Source organism: Nyctereutes procyonoides, unplaced genomic scaffold, assembly GCF_905146905.1.
Source record: "Nyctereutes procyonoides isolate TBG_1078 unplaced genomic scaffold, NYPRO_anot_genome, whole genome shotgun sequence".
NCBI lineage: Eukaryota > Metazoa > Chordata > Mammalia > Carnivora > Canidae > Nyctereutes > Nyctereutes procyonoides.
Genome location: NW_026575141.1, coordinates 17,796,424 through 17,811,726, shown reverse-complemented (window position 1 = coordinate 17,811,726; position 15,303 = coordinate 17,796,424). Strand labels below are relative to the sequence as shown.

Below are 15,303 nucleotides of genomic sequence, written 5' to 3'. Positions count from 1 at the left end.
CATGCTTTGAAGTCTTTAGGGTGTATACTGAGAAGTGGAATTGCTGGATCATATGGTATTTCTATGTTTATTTATTTATTTAGGAATCACCATACCACTCTTCATAGTGGCTGCATCATTTTATATTTGCTCTAGGAACATCAAGTGTTCCACTTTCTCCACATCCTTGCCAATACTTGTTACTTTCTGTTTTTTGAAAACAACTATACTAATAGTTGTGAAATGATATCTCATTGTAGTTTTAATTTGCCTTTTTCTCCAATGATTAGTGATTAGTGTCTTGTGCTTTTTGGACATTTGTATATTTTCTTTAGAGAATTGTCAATCCAATTCCTTTGCCCACTTTTAAATCTGGATGTTTTCTCTGTTGAATAGGAGTTCTTTACGTATTTCCATGTATTAAGCCCTAATTAGATATATGATCTACAAATATTTCCTCCCATTTCATGGGTTTCCTTTTCACTCTGCTGACAGTGTGTTTTGATGCACAAAAGTTTTAAATTTTGAATAGTCCAATTTAGTTTTTATTTTGTTGTCCACACTTTTGTTATCATATCCAAGAAACCATTGTGCCAAACCCAGTGCCATGAAGCTTTTTCCATATGTTTTCTTTTAAGAGTTTTGGTTCACTTTAACTTAATCTCTTGTATATGGTATAATGTTAGACTCCAACTTCATTCTTTGTATGTGAATATTTGCTGAAAAAATATGGAACACTTTACAAAATTGTATGCTTTACTTGTGCAGAAGCCATGCTTTCTTCTCTTATCATTCCAAATTTGGTACACGTGCTGCCAAAACAACCACTAGATGTCTTTTTAAACTAAAATTAAAATTATCTTTGGAATTTCTTGGAAAGCCCCTGGAAAATCACAATGATTTATACATTTACTTTATAAAAAGAGAGTTGCCAGAAAGATTTTAGGCTTCCCTGATATAATCTATATTTCTGAATTAGCTTGTCACTATTATAAGAAATTCATGGGGGAAATTGTCAAATGATAGGATAATTTTATACGATAAAATGTTATTCACATAAAATTTTCTGAGATTGTGCATTATATGAAACAAATTGATAGGCCCAATAGATTTGTTAATGCTTTCATTGTCCATGATATAGTCTTATCTGTGAAAAAAATTTTGATAAAATCCTTATGAAAGAATTATATATTATAGTGTAATGGAAAAGTTTACTGTCTTCAATTTTGATATTGTTCATTACTATAATAATCTTATCATTTAGTTATACCAAGAAGCAGGCAGTTCTGATTCTTTGATGGTTATAATTAAAAACTATTCTTCACCAGATCCAGGAGCTATATATATTCTTAAATAGTTCTTCAAGAGAAAGACTTCAAAAACTTAATTTGTAATCCATGTAATGAGAAAACAACTTGTAATCCATATATTGTGATATAATTACTATACCCCAAAGAAATTACTTTATTTGTGGAAAGATCTTCAGAAATAACCTGAAGACACCATTTTGCCTCATCAATGGAAAAAATAATTTTTAAACAAACCAGTTCAGTTCTTAAAGAATATGTTAAAATTGCAAGCTCATGAGAGGTGTTTTTGCTCTTTTTGATATATAATATGTAGTTACACACTAATAAATAATTTAACATATGTAATATATGTTAAAGAACATATATTCAGTTCCAAAATAAACATATTTCATTTTAAATATTATTCTTGACAAAGTAGGCTTTGTCTTGTATAATTCAAAGAAAATTAAACACTTCTGTTTTCTTACTGAATAAGGAGTCTAAAGTTATCTGTATATATTTTAAAAATTATTAGATATTAAAATTTAAAATATTTTAACATTTAAATTTTATTCTTTGCTGATATGCTAATATAAAATGTTTTCACTTAAGTTCACTTTATTGTATATCATACAAAAACGGGCAAAACAAATTTTTAAAATGTGGAGAGTTCATAAGTAAAAGATTAGAAAATGTTGGGCTGTGTAATTATGTACTAGTTTATAGATAAGTTTCTTAATGAAAACTAATAATAGGTCTATGTTAGTTAAAACATATTTTGCAATAACTTGATAAAAAGGGAAAAAATTTTAATAGATATATACATAAATTCTAATTGTGTTTAGGCATTCATAAGAATCATCTGTGTTAAAGCACCATTTAAAAATATTGAAGCTGCTCAATTTAAAATTTTTACTGAATTTTTTAATTTGGTTTTTACTAAATTTTAAAACTGTTTTGAGAGAATACTTTGCCATTTTATCCATTTTATAAGGTGGCTAGATAAAATGGACATTTTATTTATTTTTTTAAAAATGGACATTTTAAACAATGCTTACATAGTAACAATTTAACAGTTAAAAATGGAAACATATATAGCCTTTGTAGTTTCAACTTAAATAGGGAGGGGATAAATCCTCTTTCCTTTTCTCTAGTCTGGTTCTCGCAAATTCAAATATTTTGCTAATGGCAAATTTAATACTCCTGAGGCTTTCAAGAATCCTAAACCCTCCTATTCTTTATGACACTTATGCAAGTACTAGGAAGGCTTCTGAACCTTTCAAAGATTATTATCTTTAATCATTTTGTGTGCAAAGAAACCTCAGGAAACAGAGTAGTTTGAGAATACTTTCAATACCACCTTAGGTAATTGTTGGGTATACCTTCACCTTCAGAACTTATTTGTGGAAATCTCTTTATTACTTGTCCCTGCATGTGACTTCTAAATTCCATACAGTAGTCTGAGGTGTCATCCTGAATTTTAAGGATTTACATAAGGCATTTTTTTCCTCTTAAATTCATATATTCAGATTATGTGTGGGATTTCTGGCCTACAGTTTATGCAGCTTATGGTGCCACAAGAATATACAAGAGTGGACACTAAAGTTGGTACCTACCAGAGGAAATACTTAAAAAATAAGAACAACAACAAAACAACTTTTGGACAAAAGACATTTTTGAGAAGTATTCTTTGGAGGAAGAGGAATTTAAGGCATTTTTTTTTTTAAATTTGTGTTTAAATTCCAGTTTGTTAACGTGCAGTGTAATATTAGTTTCAGGTGTACAATATAGTGATCCCACACTTCCATACAATATCCGCTACTCATCACAAGTGCACACCTTAATCCCCATCACCTGTTTCAGGCTCTGAATAGCAAAGAACATTTTGCATATTGATGATGTCCCCTTCTCCATCCCCTACTACCACCAGGCAAACCTAACCTGTTATTGAGCCTAAGATATAAGAAACAACTGAATTGATTACTGTTGATTCTAATACCCCAATAGTATAAGCTCTAGATGATGAACAACAACTTGGTGTTACCTAGCCATGCCTAATGAAATGGAAGAGAAGGAAAAAGAAATATAATTAGGCATCAAACCACTACAAAGCCAGCTGCATTTTGAGTGCAAGAACAATTATATTATTGTGCATATTATACTAAAATATCTTATCAGAAAAAGAATTATCAATGAAACCATATTTCAGAAGCATTTTTGAAATCAGCCTTTTTGTAGTGCTAGTATCTCCTGCTATTTCCAGTGCAACTGTTCCCATCATTGACAACAACTATTATAATCCTGATCCCAAATCTGGGTGTTCACGCATTTATTCAGCAAACATTTATGTATCAGTTAGACTGCTGCTAGAGTGCACTGATGAGATGATAAGGGTCCTGATCAGCAAAAGAAATAGAAACGACAGGTTTAAAATATAATTGAGGTAGAATGTATAGTATATGGAGACTGACTGGAAGAAATATGAAATGGGAATTTGAGATTTTCAAAGAGCATATAATCATGATTCTCATACAAGAGTAAATTAGATTTTATTTTAGAAAGATTTTATTTCATTTATTAATTAATGAGGAAGTCGATGTTACAATTTGATTCAAATGAACTTTAAAGAATCACACATATATAAAGATTAAGTATGTTAAAATTAATTTGCAAATAGTTGCAAAACTGGCTTATTCCATGGGAGGCAGAGAGAAATAAGTTACATTTACCCCAGATGAAACCCATATGCATGATTTTGGACAGCAATCATTTGCATAGCTATTAGTCATCTATACCTTATAAGAATTGTAAAAGAGCTGAAAGACAATGAGAAGTACAGAGAACCTATAGAATCAGATACAAGTAATGGTATGCTTAGGCAACTATTTAATTTTCCATTGAAGATATCCAGTAATCCTTTTGGCCCATTTCAAAAGACAAAAGGTAAGGAGTTTAATTTTTAAATTTTCAAGTTTATGTTTTTTTCTCAGAGACTTAAAAATAAATACCGACAAGTGCTCTCTATTTCTGGCATCTGGTAATTGGTGTTACTTTTTCAGGGAACCGATAACAAGGCTCATGGAGTCTTGAGAAGGTTTATTGATCTGAATCTATCAGAAAGAACACGGTAAAACATTGTTGAGAAAATGGGCTCTCAAGTTAGATTGCCAAAGTTCACTTTCTGACTTCATTAATGGCTAGCTACTGACTTTGGGCAAGTTATTCACTTTCTCTATAACTCTGTTTCTTCATGCTAAAATGAGAAGAATAACAAGATTTAACTTATAGGACTGTTAAGAGGATTTCATGAGATGGTAAATGTCATGTACCTGACATCTGGTAAGCACTCAGTAAATGCTCTCTACGAGTATCCTGAGTAAAAGGCTCTTAATAGTGCCAGTCTTATAAAGAGTATGTTTGGATGGAAGCTTAAATAAGTTCACAAGCCTTTCCCTGATGACAGCATTTCCCAGTTTGCTGTAATTTCCATTCGCACGCCCTTAGTCCTATCACTTTCAGAGCCAACCCCATAAGAGCATTATCACGAGAGCGGGAAAGAAGAACTACTGCCCCACTGCTTCTGTGGAAGTCTCATTCTATCATCACGTATGCTCTCTTGACATCATACATCCCATGGCACTCACCAGTCTACAGTGAGTATGTTCCAGATAAATCCAAACTCTGACACTATGGCACTGTGGCTTGGTATCTTCTCTGCAGCAACTATTTATCAATGAAATAAGTTAGTTTGAAAAAGGTAAGAATTTTCAAAATTGCATCAACCCTACATGTCAACTAGGGAAGATAAATATTCTAAAACAAAAGTAAGACATACTATTGGGAAATGCTGAATGACAGACAGCTTGGATAAATCCTATTGCTAAAAAATGAAGGTAAAGGAACACGGAACAAAACAGTTTTATACATGCACCCCAGCCACTGAAACAATGAATCTGCAATTCCTTTTATAATTGCAATGAAAGCCTTCAATAATCACAGCTATGTTTAAAAAAAAAAAACGCTTAAGAGAAAATACTGGAAGAACATGCATCATATTATTAACTAAAAAATTGGCCAGGATGAAGAGTTGATGGCTTATTTTCATTTTCTTTACATTTTACTCTGCTCTCTGAATTTTATTTATTTATATATATTTTTTATTTACAAGGTTTTGTTTATTTATTTGACAGAGAGAGCACAAGCAGGGGGAGCTGCAGAGAGAGAGGGAGAAGCAGACTCCTTGACTGAGCAGGGAGCCTGATGTGGGGCTCGATCCCAGGACCCGGGATCATGACTTGAGCTGAAGGCAGACACTTAACCAACTGAGCCACCCAGGTGCCCCTGCTCTCCAAATTTTATATAATGAATCACTTCAATGTTTAATTAAAAATAAAGGAAACCCCCCCAAAAGAATAAAAAAATAAAGGAAACCCAAACCCACAAAACCCTCAACGATGCCCTTTAAAAGCTTCAGACAGAAGAGAAGGGAAAAATGTAGACATAAAAGATAATAAAAATTGTCTTAATTATTTAATTTTTTTCACTAAACATCATACTTCTATGTCAATAACAAACACTTCCCTAAATCATTAATACAGTGGGAATAGTCTTGAAGAGTTATGGAGCACCTGGCAAAGAAAAGTAGCCAACTTTATGATAGAAACTTTTCTATTCCCCTGGTAAATGCACAGTTGTTATTCCAGCTGAAGCAATAGCAAATGAACACTTCTGTTAAAGTTACCAAGTTTTACTTACTCCCCCAGTTTCCATAGTAACGATCTTTTATATATATATATATATATATATATATATGGTATATGCGTAAGAATCACAAAATTAAGAATGGAATTTTTTTTCCAGAAGTAAGATCCAGAGCACAAGGCTAAGAGGCAGGTGGTCTGTGTTTGAATGGACCTTGAAATAGATCAGCACTTCTGCTCACTTTGTAGGGATCATAATATAATGTTCCTCAGTCAAAGTGAAAGAAGATGGGGAAATGAGAAGAATCAATCCATTAGGGATTTAACTTCAAAAACAGGAAAAATACTGCTTACCACAGCATGCTCATGGCCTGGAGGTGGAGGGCTGGGAAAGTGATTCTCTCAGTGTTTCTTCTGCTGGTCCCTAGAAAGGAATGCATAGGTTACATATAGAAAATTCCTTTTTTTATGGTAACAGCAACTTCCCCCAGGGCAACAGGAAACAGGGAGGAAAGACTTTTTGCAGGTCTGAGGTGGAGTTAGGTGAACTTTTTGGCAAACAATCAGACTTCATCAGGCTCCAACTCTGTCACCAAGAACCCTAAGCCATCTTGCTCTTTTTTCCCCTTTACCATATCAAAGCTTACTCAACAATCTGGATAAATGTTCTCAAAATGTAAATAGTTGATTACATGTCATTGTGTTAGATATTTGCTCACAATCAGGAATATGCTTGTAACCTAAAGGAATGATGCTCTAAGGATGGCATTTAAGACATAAAGACATGTTAGAGAGAAAAGAATCCTTTGGGGACCTAAATTACACACCTATAGCTGCATTCTTATAAAGTTATAAAGATATCCGGAAAGATTTATATATTTCTTCCATTTTTAATTGCAGTGAAAAACATAAAATTTATCATCCCAATCTTTTTTAAGTGTACAGTGCATAGGGTTAAGTATATCATTGTGCAATGCATCTTCTGAACTTTTTCATGTTGCAAAACAGATTCTATACTCATTACACAACAACTCCCCATTTTTCCCGGCCCCACCCCTTGGCAACCACTATTTTACTGTTTTATGAATTTGACTACTTTAGATATTTCATATAAATGGAAGCAGACAGTGTTTGTCTTTCTGTGACTGGCTAGTTTCACTCAGCATGTCTTCAAATTTCATCCATGTTGTACCATGTGACATGACTTCCATCCTTTTTAGAGCCAAACCATATTCCATTGTTATGTATACACCCCCTCTTGGCTATTGTGAATAATGCTACTATGAACGTGGGTGGACAAATTCTGCAAGATCCTCTTTCAATTCTTCTGGATATGTGCCCCAAAGTGGGAATGCTGGATCATCTGTTAAGCCTATTTTTAATATTTTGAGGCACCTATGTACTTTTTTCTACAGCAAATGCAACATTTTGCATTTTCAAGAACAGTATACAAGGATTCCAGCGTTCTTGCCAATACTTGTTATCTTCTGTTTTTTTTTTAATAGTAGCCATCCTAATAAATGTGAAATAATAATATCTCATGGTAGTTTTGAAGATTTATAATTTTTTGGTCTTAAATTGGTGCATTTATTTTTTTGTTTACTCTTGAAATTTTATTTAAATTAAATTAATTAACATATGATGTATTATTGGTTTCAGAGGTAGAGGTCAGGGATTTATCAGTCTTATATAACACCCAGTGCTCATGACACCATGTGCCCTCCTTAATGTTCTTTTTGAAACTACTTTTTCCCCCAATTTATAAATGTTGCCTATAACTTCACTCAATTGTAATATTGTACACCTGCAAATATTACAATACTTGACAAATAATGATACACAGGAATTTAAAAGCGTAGTGATTTTCCAGTGCTCACAAGAAATTGGTGATACCTTGAAGGCTGAATTTGAAGCTATGAACCCCCAGTTATTTACTTACATCTGAATGTATACATAAACTCCTGGCTTCCATGTTCTGTTATTATTTCTCTATGCTAAAATATGTATTTTTTACATGGATATCGATGCCTCCAAATTTTTATGAAGAACATACATAAAGCCATGTATTTTTCCACATGTTAACATAAAAGGGACTCTTTACAATAAGTTACTTAAATGAAAATGAAGAGAAAATTATTTCTGATTAATAATAAGCATCATAAAGCACAACTTTTTTTTAAAGCACAACTTTTTGATACTGCTTTAAGAAAATGTAAAAGCCATAAATCTGAGGCAACAAAAGGAAGTCTGTCAAAATAACACAAGAAATTACAGAGTAATTTAATGTTTCAGAAAATATGTAATTTTCAATTTAAAAGATGTTATCTTGATGGTTTGTGTGAAATGCTTATTTAAAATTATGTAATAAAGTCCAGTAGAGCACCAAAATGCAGTCAAAATTGATTCATTTATATGTATTAAACTATAATTTTACAGACCTTTGGATGATTTTGACACACGTTAAAGTTTGAGAACCTTTTCCCTAGATAATGCTTTGGTGGTTTTCACCTCAGTATGACATTGAAGGACATTGTACCCAACTTATCACTCACTTTCAAATTTTGCCCATTTTTTAATAGCAAATAAAAATGTTAATACTTTGTACTCTTTATTTTCTGAGGTCTTGAAAATGCCTCCCAATGTCACTTCCACATTTAGGGTCATCTTCTGTCTCTTACTCCTCAGGCATTTTTTATAGGACGAGTCCCAAATATTAAATAAAGCGAAGTGTTAATGTTATATTTAAATAAAATAATCTTTATGCATATAATTTCATATAATTTATGGGAAAATCTGAGAGATGTGGTTATTAGCCAAATTATAATGGAGACTACCAAAGCTCTATATTTGCCATGGTAGACTTTACAAAAGATCTCATGTTATCATGCTGGTAATGTATTATTTCTTCTGCATAATAAATGTTATTGTTAAATGAATAGTTAACATTGATTCTTTTGTTGCACATTCCTAGCGAAATTATAGTTCTTTCTAGGTGTGCTGACAGGACTAATTTCCAATCTCAGTTTTTTAGAACTTTGTTCTTCCTTAATACAATACTCTGAAACAGTTCTAAGCAGTCTAGGAGGAAGAAACTTTCAGCGGTAACATGTTCTATTTCACACTGATTCTCATGAGTCATCTCAATAATATGTTGTTTTGAAGATCAGCAGCTGGAGGAAAAGCAGAAATAATGCATGAAGTTTTAAACTTCACAGTACACCCAGAAATCTCTATGCAACTGGTACATGTAAGGCTGTTTATGCTTTTTGACTTTTCTGTACCTTAAATCTACTGCTCAAAAATGTGATCACATCCATATGTAGCCACAAGCATGGTATAACATTTGTCTAGCAAACTGAAGGAAAACAAAAGAAATATATTTATTTCTAAATGTCCCCTTTTAATTATATACATGTTTATTGTAGACAATTTGAGAAACACAATCTAAAAGCAAAGATAGCATCACTTGAAATTCCACCTTCCAGAATAACTATAATAAATATTTTCATCTTCATAAGAAAAATGTATTTATGTTATATTTATGTTAAGACATATATATAGTTCAGAAAAAAGCTATAAAAATTTCTCCAAAATGTTGAAATGAATTGTACAAATATCAAATAATACCTTGCATTTTTATAGTAATATAGTACAGATGCCCATGTCCAAGAATCTTGGCACAAGCACAAATTCCAAATATCCTGATGAAAAAGCTGAATTTTTAATCAGATCAAGGCATAGTTAGTCTAAGCTAATCTGTTCATTCTGATTTTGTCCATTGATATATTCACCCATGTAAAGTGGGAGAAAAATGCCACCACCACACTGAGATGACATTGTATTTTTTTTTCTTCTGTAAAATCACCTTGAAAAATAAGAGTTATACAAGAAAAGGAACAAATCTAACAGCCTTGGAGACAAAGCAGGGTGTCATTATCATACAGAAAATTTGAGGAATTTCTTGAAAATACACAATAGATAGTGGGATGAGTGCTAGAAACCTCAGAGGAATGCAAACCACTGAGCCAGCAGGGTTGATAATGTGAGCAGGCCATAGGCCAATTAATGAGCCAGTTCATTAAAGAATTGTGCAATAGTTGGGACAGATCCAGTTTGAATGATCTTTAGCTCACAGGCTAAATCCCGTTAGAAGAGTTAAATAAGCTGGAAATTCTGTCTTATGGGAAATAGAGATCCACTGTGAGCCTCTGTGCTAAAATAAGGTTAAAAAAAAAAGTAAAATCTGACCCTCAGGTGGGCATGAATGGACATGAAGAAAACACCAAGGACATGTAACTATAGGTTAAAAGGAGTTGAATCACTCTGATCCTTTCCTTCCTTTCCTTATCTCACCATCTCAGGCAGCTCAGTAGGTTGACTGTTTATCTATGGGCCCTTCAGAAAAGTTGCCTTTTATCTTCTGGCAAGAAGCATTCCTTAAGCTCTCCTCCACTACACTTAGGAACCTAAAGTTACTTCTTGTGGAACAGTTCTCAACAGGATAGAAAACTTGAGAATGGCCAAAGCTTGAAAATGACCAAAGTTCATGACCTTTATACTGATGATCCAAATCCTTCATTTATAAATGTGAATACAAAACAGTGAGTTATAAGGCATTTTTAGGAAAATGAAGAGCAAGAGAGATACCAAAATCAATACACAAATATGGAGAAAAAAAGATGGTCTTCTAAAAGTTTATAATTCATACCTTCAAATAGGTTTGAAAAGTGATTTCACCAAAAAAAAAAAAAAAATGAAAGTATCAGAATAAGAGGATTTTTCAAAATTAAAAGCATGGCACTATGGTATTAAAAAAAAAGAGAAAAAACTCCATTGTAGAACTGACAGGCAATAAAACACTTGTTGAATAACCTAATGACTGAAAGATAAAGTAGGAAGAAGTTCACTTTTTAGGTGCTAAGCAAAGAGGTGGAAAATACGAGAAAATTAGTTAAGAAACTATATAGTAGCATTTGTCATTCTTTCTAGCTACTCAGCAATTTTGAACATCTTTCCAATATTGGAGGAATTTCCCATCTTATGAACATCACCAGGATAGAAGCCACTTTCTTTCTCAGCCTCTCTTGTTTGAAGGTAAAATTTGATTAGTTAAAAATAAATATTGTAAACTCCAGGGCAATCTCTATTAAATTATTTTTTAAAAAGAAGCAAAATTAATATAATAAAAATAAGTGGAATCACAAAATGCTCAGTTGACACACAGAAAACAGAAAAAGGGAATAAAAAGGAGCAAAAAAAGTTCAATGAATAGAAATTATTCACAAACAAGGTAGATATTTGTCAAACTATCAATAATCACCTTAAATGTGAATGGCCTAAATACATCAATTAAAAGACATAAATATCAGAATGGATAAAAAATTCAAACAAAACTATATGTTGTTTACAGAAAAGCTACTTTAAATATAAAGACATAGATTAAAGGAAAAGGCATATAGAGATATACAGTACTAACAGTAATAAAAATGAAATCTAGAGTAGCTATATTAATTAAAAAAAGCATAGTCCAGAAAAGAAAATTATTAGGAAGAAAGACATATATTGCATAGTGATAAAGATATCAATTCTCCAAGAAGATCTAACTATTGATGTATACATACCTAACAACAGGCCTTCAAAATACATGAAGCAAAACTGATAGAACCATTAGGAGAAACAAAGAAATACACTATTACATGTAGAGACTTACACCCCTCTGTAGGCAATGCATAGATCAAGCAGGCAGAAAATCAATTAGAATATAATTGACTAGAACAGTACTATCAATCAACTTGATCTAATTGATATTTATAGAATACTCTATGTGATAGAAGCTGAATACACATTCTTTTCAAGTCCATCTGGAGCATTCATGAAGGTAGACTATACTCTGGGACATAAAAGTAGTCACCTTTAAAATTTCTAAAGAATAGAAATCATACAAAGTATAGCCTCAGATCACACTGGAATTAAACTGGATCAATAAAATTCTAGATTTGAAAAATTCCCAAATATTTGGAGATTAAACAATATACATTTTTTGATACATGAATCACTATAGAAGCCTCAAAAGAATAGAAAAATTTTGAACTAAAGAAAATGAAAATACAACTTACCAAATTTGTGGAATGCAGATAAAACAGTGCTTAGCAGGAAATTTTTCTATATTAGAAAAGAGGAAAATCTAAAATTAATTATCTTAGGAAACTAGGGAAGGAAAAGCAATTTATATCTAGAACAAGCAGAAGAAAAGAAATAATAAAAATTAAAGCAGAAATTAATCTTGAGTCAGATATTGAAAGGAGGAAAACAGTAGGAAAAATTAGCAAAACCAAAAGTTGCCATAAAAAAATGATTAGTAAAATTGATAAAGCTGTGGCCAGGCTAGCCAGAAGAAAGAGAAGACACAAATTATTAACATCAGATATAGAAGAGGGGTCATCACTACAGATCCTATGGACATTAAAAAGATAATAAAGGAATACTATGAATAACTCCATGCCCACAAATTTGATAATTCAGATGAAACAGACCAATTCCTTGAATGACACAATTTGCCAAAACTTACAGAAGGACAGACATTATTTCTATCTATTAAAGAAATTTAATAAACAATTAGTAATTTTCTATCCAAAACAGAATGCACCAGGCACAGATGGGTCTACCGGTGAATTATACCAAACATTTAAAGAAATTGTACCAATTCTTTAATTCTCTTTCAGAGGATAGAAGGAGAGAGAATAATTCCTAATTCATTGTACATTAGCATTACTCTAATATCAAAACCAGACAAAGACATTACAAAAAAAAGAAACCACAATTGAATTTCTCTCACAGACATAGGTGCAAAAAGCCTCAACAAAGTCTATAAAAAGAATTAAACATCATGACCAAGCAGGATTTATCCAATAATGCAAAGCTGGTTTAACAATAAAAAATCAGTTAATGTGGGGTTCCTGGGGAGCTTAGTTGGTCAAATATCCAACTCTTGATTTTGGCTCAGGTCATGATCTCAGGGTTGTGGGATTAAGCCCTGAGTCAAGTTCCATGCTCACCAAGGAGTCTGCTTGAGATTCTCTCTCTTCTTCTCTCTCTACTCCTCCCCCTGCACACACACACTCCATCTCTCAAATAAATAAAATCTTTAAAAAAATATCGATTACTGCAATCCATCATATCAACAGGTTAAAAAAGAAAAGTCATAGTATCATATCAATAGATGTAGAAAAAAGTATTTGATATAATCCAACAGGCATTCATGACCAAAACTTTCAGTAAGCTAAGATTAAAGGAGAACTTTCTTGATAAAGAATACCTACAAAAATCCTGCAGTTAACATCTTATTTAATGGTGAGAAACTTGAAGCTTTTCTACTAAGATCAGGCACAAGGCAAGGATGTTCCCTCTAACAACTCTTTATTGAACACCGTGCTGGAACTCCCGGTTAATGCAATAAGATGTGAAAAGGAAATACAATGTATATAGATTTGGAAGGAAGAAATAAAACTGTCTTTGTTAGCAGATGACATGGTCATCTATGTGGAAAATTAGAAAGAATTGACAAAAGGACCCTTACCACTAATAAGCAATTATAGCAAGGTTTAAAGGTACAAGGTTAATGTACAAAAGGTAACAGCTTTCTTTTTACCAGCAATGAACAGGTGGAATTCTACTATTATACTTTGAAAATTGAGTCAATTATACGAAGTGGTTGTATAAGATTTGAACATATTTGAGACAACACCAGCATAAAAATACATTTCAAAGTATCAAAGTTAAGATCATATGAGTTTTAAGGTGACAGAATTATTGTCAATGCAGGGCATGAATGACATGTAAAAGTCAGGACTCTGAAGAGAAAACACAGGGGAGATAAGGAATATCATAAATAAATTGGGCAACAATAGTTTGAGTTTACTCCTGGGCTATATGATGGGAAGATGTTTCCTTTGTGAAATTATTCTTCTTGAGTTGATGAGGGCAGACAAAATTTGTTTGAGTAATAGATGCTTTCTGAAGACCTAGAATCTTTGGCTTCATGTCTCCCACAGTGGGTCTGCTGCTATGTGTCCCCACCAAGAAAATCTAAATACATATATTAGAAGAGAAATGTCAAACTTTCCCCATCCGTGCTAGGTTTCCTCTTGATGTAAAAGAAAATGGAGCAACCTTGGAAGCAGGTAAAACAAAAACAAAAACAAAAACAAAAACACCTCAACTGGAGCAGTCAAAAAGAAAGAGTAAATGACAGGGAAAACAAAATGGACCCCAGAAAGTGTATCCCACCTGCTGCAGCAAAGGGATGTTAAAAAGGTGTATCTCTGATGCGATTAAAGCAGCAATAGAGACTCTAGGTCTATAAAGGTAAGGGACAGAAGAATGCATAGAGGAGAAAAGATCAGATTGATCCTTCTTAGATCCCTGAGGATAGGTTTTGGAGGCATTACCAGCAACTACGGTTCAGAATTCTGCTGAGTTGGAGTCTCCAGTTGACTATATGTGAGGCAAGTAAGAAACTGCACCAGAAGACCAGATTCAAAGGCCTAAGAATTTCCAGGGCAATAAGAAAAGAATGAAAAGTGCTTTGGGAACTTTGTAGGAAATGAAGAAACACAGACAGTAAGAGATTTGGAGAACAGAGAAAGCAATGAAATGAATTATACTTAAATTATTCCTTGATACAGATGTGGAGGGATATGTTCAAAATGGCATGGAGCATTGTCATGATTTAAAGCTCTGCTCAGTTCAGTCCTCGGTGCCAGCAGTGGAAGATACAAAAGGGGGGAAAAAGTGCTTTAACTATGCAGGATAGACCCACACCAACAAACCACACCGCAAATTTTTTTAATTTTTCAAAAACAAGAATAAATCAAATGAAATTTCTGGACAATAAAACTATGTGCATAGTTGGATATTATTGCGCAAATATGTTGAAAACATGGTGGCAGAATTGATTTCTTAATAGAGGACTACTTTTAATTGGGGTGAATTTCATAGGTTTGGGACTCAGAAGAGCTGGTTCTGAGTTAAATACTCCCTTATAGGCAAGGTTCAAACTAAACTGTTTTTTTTTTCTTTTGGTTCATAATTCTCTTTGCTCATCTTTCTTAATACAAGTAGATCAGAAGCAATGTGGATCTGGACTGTACTATGTGTCAGGAACCGAGTTGTCTACTTGAACTTCATCTGTTATTTTCTTTCCCCTTAGAAGCAGGTCCCAGAGTTTTAGCTGGATGTGACACATGTGAAGTGAAATATTACTTTTCTATCCTCCCACATCTCCTCCCCAACACATAACCATAACCAAGGTCAGACCAATGAAATATTAGTAAAAG

The 15,303-nt window shown here is 32.8% G+C and overlaps 1 non-coding gene across 1 annotated transcript; it reads right to left on the bottom strand.

The window, feature by feature from the left end:
* Positions 1-702: 702 nt before the first annotated feature.
* Positions 703-807, bottom strand: LOC129498311 (U6 spliceosomal RNA). The gene has a single exon (XR_008662101.1). It is a non-coding gene; the product is annotated as a U6 spliceosomal RNA (small nuclear RNA).
* Positions 808-15,303: the final 14,496 nt, after the last annotated feature.